This window comes from Centruroides sculpturatus, unplaced genomic scaffold, assembly GCF_000671375.1.
Source record: "Centruroides sculpturatus isolate CEXI.00-Female unplaced genomic scaffold, Cexi_2.0 scaffold113, whole genome shotgun sequence".
Classification (NCBI taxonomy): domain Eukaryota; kingdom Metazoa; phylum Arthropoda; class Arachnida; order Scorpiones; family Buthidae; genus Centruroides; species Centruroides sculpturatus.
In genome coordinates, this window is record NW_019385770.1 from 265,123 (window position 1) to 269,863 (window position 4,741).

Here is a 4,741-nt window from a genome sequence, read left to right on the forward strand (position 1 = left end):
TTACTCCCAAAAAATTATACGTGTTTTGGAAATGTTGAGTCGAATTAGTCTAGAATCGGTTAATTTTATAGAAGAAAACCTTTCGAACAGCCTTAGTCCGTAAAGTTCCCACCTATCGGGCTGCGATTGGCTCATGTATTTAATCGTTCCTACAACGTAATTTTCGGTTAGCGTGGAACGTATCTAAGCGTTATAGGGGGGTCTACTGTATTTGCATTTTTCTTATGTGTTTAAGTTTTTTTAATGATTCATGCATTGTAACCTTGAAAATGTCTTCTTAAATTTATATCGAATTCAAGTTGAAATGCCTCAATAACTGTATTTTTGAGGAGAATAAAAATAATTAATCTAATTGACATTATGCCTTGTAAGAAAAATTCATTCGCTAAGCGAACAGAACGTCAATTGAACAGCTGAACAGCGTTCTGTAACTAAATCAATTTGAGAATCGAGGCATAATTGTATATCCTATTAGAAATTACTGTATTTTTTGAACTGATTAGCGAAAAATATTTCATAGTTCGATTTTAATTGATTGACAATTGTATAAGGATTCTACAAAGTTCAAATGTAAAATTTAAATATTTTTAAACAATTGTGAATTTTAATGTTTTAATTTATATGATTTTTTAAACTATTAATATAAATCGAGTACTTACTTCTCAGATATAACAAATTATCTGTAATTTGTAATAGTTAAAAACAACCACGAGAAAGTGAAACAAATTTTAAAAAATGAAAATATTCAAGAGGTTCTGCTTATGTGATCGAAAATTATTATTAAAAAACAACTTCAATTGCTTCGTTAATAGTGAATGGCTTGAATAGTCACTTTTAATGAAGTTTTTCGTTTACTCTGTAAACATTAATACTTCGAATGTGTTTATATTTCGCCTCAAATATTGAAGTTTTATTCAAACAGGTGTGACGTTTGTTCATGTTTACCAAAAAAATGTAAATAATTGCTCTATTTGGCAGCTGTGTTTTCTGTCCCAATTCTCGGTAATGGAATAAAGGAGAAAATTTACGACTTTCTGCACCGATAGAAAAAATACATAAATTTTTGGAGAAAATATTCAGTTCGTGCTGAGATAGTTTTGAAGATAGGATTCATAGAACTACGTTTATCGTTTACAAACCGTTTTGATTTAACTAAAAGCAAGAGCAGAAAATTAAAGAGAAGAGAAATGAATTTAGAAGCAAATCAAAACTTGGAAATAAACTGTTTTAAGAAATGGAGTCCATTATTACGCAGCATGTCACTCTTCGGATTAAAGATGGAAGGAAAAGGATTCCATTTGCATGCAATTATTTCATTGCTGGTGGCTAAGATATTTATATGTCTGTACGTCTTCAAAATAATTAAAACGTTGGATGATAAAGGACAATTTCTAACCATTAGTTTCGGAGCATTCTTGATTACTTCTCAGGTAATCCCATTAGTATCGTATTATCGATTCCACCTCGACCGAATGAAAATTCGTACTCTAATTCAGAATATTTTCAAAATTTCTGGTAGCAGCGGAGTCGATAGAAAAATATTAATATTTAGAGTTTGCTTGATTTGGCTTTTTTTCGTTTTATACAATAGTTTCAACGTAGTCGCGGTCGTTTATTATGGCAGTAACTTTTTTTCAAGTATTAGTGTTAAAGATGTTTTTGGAGAGATGGAAGAATGTCTTACTCGCTTTCTCTACGTATTTCTCTCACTTCTGTATACGGCAATATTTATAGTTCCACTGTATTTTATTTTTCTGTATTTAGAACTCATTTGCGAAGAAGTTACTCATGCTTTCAAAATCATACGTTTCGTTTTAATACGTGAAGAGGGAGGAACGAAAGACATTCATCAAATAATCGCAAAGACTAATCTACTTCTTCAGTACTTAAAGCTGATTAGTGACAATTACTCCACGCAATTGTTCTTATGGTCATTTCAAGTAGGAGGAAACTTAATGTCGAATATTGGACGTCTGTTGAATTTCTACGAACGTCATAATTGGATACATTATTCGAAACTGATTTTCATTAACGGAGTTTTCTTTTTTCAGTTCGCTAAGTTATGTTTTTGCGTGTCACGACTTTACAAAGAGGGAGAAGTTCTTTGTTCCTCTTTGTATCAGAGTTCCCTCTGTCATAGCGACAAAGTGCGAGAGGAAGTATTTCGATTTTATGTGAAATCACAATTTGAATTTTCCCGTTTTTCCGCTTGGGGCATGTTTACTGTCGACAAACGTCTTATTCTTACTATCGTGAGCGTACTTTTAACATATATTATTATAGTTTATCAATTTAGCAATATTAACAATAAATAGTTTACGGTTATATTTGTATGTGATAACAGGCTGTGTTTCAGTTTGAAAATACTCAGTTTGTTTTCTCTTTTTAGAAAAATACGTATGCCGGGCTGTGAACGGCTCACATAATTTTAAAATCTAAGTGACTCGTACAACATGGAATTTGTATAAAACGGTATAATCAACAGTGTTATAGGGGGGTTCCACGGTAGATTAGAAGAAGGGCCATTTAAATTATAACATTATTGGTTAATTTGGCTCCGTTGTTTTGTTATTTTGTCAATTGTAACTTAGTTTAATAATGCCAGAATAGAAAAATATAATTTCGTTATTCAGAAATAATGGTTGCTATGTGTATTTATAGATCATTGATTTACAGATTTACAGAAGTAGATGTGTTGAATATTAAATATTAACAAAAACTTTCGTATTAAAATAGACACATATTTTAAATGAGGAAAAATAGCAATTATTTCGGTCAAAATTAATATTTAAGTCGACATAATATAAAAATTTAATTACAAAATAAATGTAATGTTAAGATGGAACAATAATGATATATATTTATAATCGCANATTTATTTTGTTTGTACAAAATAGAAAAATAATTTTTAACGATACAATAGTCTTCGTTAGGGTTAACATCGACGAAAACTCAACGCGAAGCGACATGCAACGAAGAAAAATTTCAACATCGGATACGTTAAACTATTTTTTCGTATAATCGGTTATCCGAAATACCAGTTATTCGTACAACCCCAGTCACCAATTGATTCGGATAAATGTCGCTCTACTGTATTCTTATTTGTTTGTAATAATAAAGAAAAATGCTCTTTGAATTTAAAAAATCAGATGGATTTTCTTAACAGATATTATGTGTTATCCGAATACGTAAAATGATTTATTTTTTTGTTTATTAAGAACTTCGAAAATGAACATCGATGGACATACCATTTTAGACATAAATGTGCTGTAAATGTTTTTTCCATATTGTACCTCTTTTATATATTTAATGTTAATGAACTTCATTTCTTTAGTTAAAGTAATAACACAGCCAAAAATAAATAAAAGAATCAAAGTTTACCCGATTTATCACCGCCATGTTAGTATGATCAACGGAGAGAAAGAGCTGCCAGTTTCAAAATAGGGAACCACTTCTGTAATGCATTAAATTGAATCTATCCTAAGGAATTTCTAAGAAAACAACGTAAAATATTCTTTTTTTTCTAAATAAAAGTTCACAAATTTTACTGTGAGAGAATTTTTACAGAAAATTCTCTTATTGTTTAGAGAAGTCAGGTTTACATGTTTGTTTTTACATTGGCTTAAGAGACTGGTACCTTCCGAATGTCACGCAGTTTTTTATTGTTTTCTAGTGAAATACTTGACCTTCTTAAAGTCATTTTCTCTACAAATATTTTAATATAATTTTGTAAAATTGATGATTTTCTGAAATAGTTAATTTACGCAGTTTTAGAAATAATTATACAAAAGATATCAGACAGAATTTCATCAAAATTTTCAAAATATATTAATGACATTCATACGCACTGTTATACAATTAGTGGAATGAAATATGTTTATTTCGAGATCTACTTAATTTCTTATCTGTTCTTATCGTTATAAAATGAATGGATATCAAAATAGAAAAATAATATAAGGAAGATTTCTCACAACTGCAGACTGCATAAATTCCCTTTTCAAGATATTAAATAATTTTAAAGTACACTTTTTTAAATCATCTATTAATTTTTATATTGATTATGAACATTTAAATTCGAGCAAACGATATTTTTTGTAGTTTTAATGCTATTGTAGCTTAGAATAATTATTATACGTTATGAGTAGGAATAAAAAGTTCAAAGTTAAAAATGTCTAATCAGACATATTTTAGAATAAAAGAAATACAAACAACAAAATAAAATATTTGTCATTTTATCGAGTCTTCAACACTCCAGAAAGTAATTTCCTTTCAAAATATTTGAAATAATTGTGATTCCGTGCAAATGGATTTAACTCGTATTTCGATTCCGTTTGACAGTCGTTATTGGTGTTTAAATGAATGAATTGCCATTTGTCACAGAATTTTTTTTTTACATAATAAAAGTTTCCGTTACTGCACTTTATAATTTCTATTTGCCTTCAGTTACACATTTTAACACTAATAAGTTTCGTTTATTTTAATTTTTTCAATGAATGTATTTAAACTTCTGAATTATATATGTTACAATTTATTCTGTATAATATATTTAAAATTAAATTGAAGCGAAAATAACTATTTCGTATCTGAAATAATAATTATATTTTTTTTACATTTTACCCGTTATTAGAGAAGATTAAAGAAAAGATTACCGTTGTTTTTTTATTCTGTCCGGCAATATCCTTTCCTTTCTTCTCTTCCTGTCAACGTTTGCTGGAACAGTTCACGCCTTATCAGTATCAGT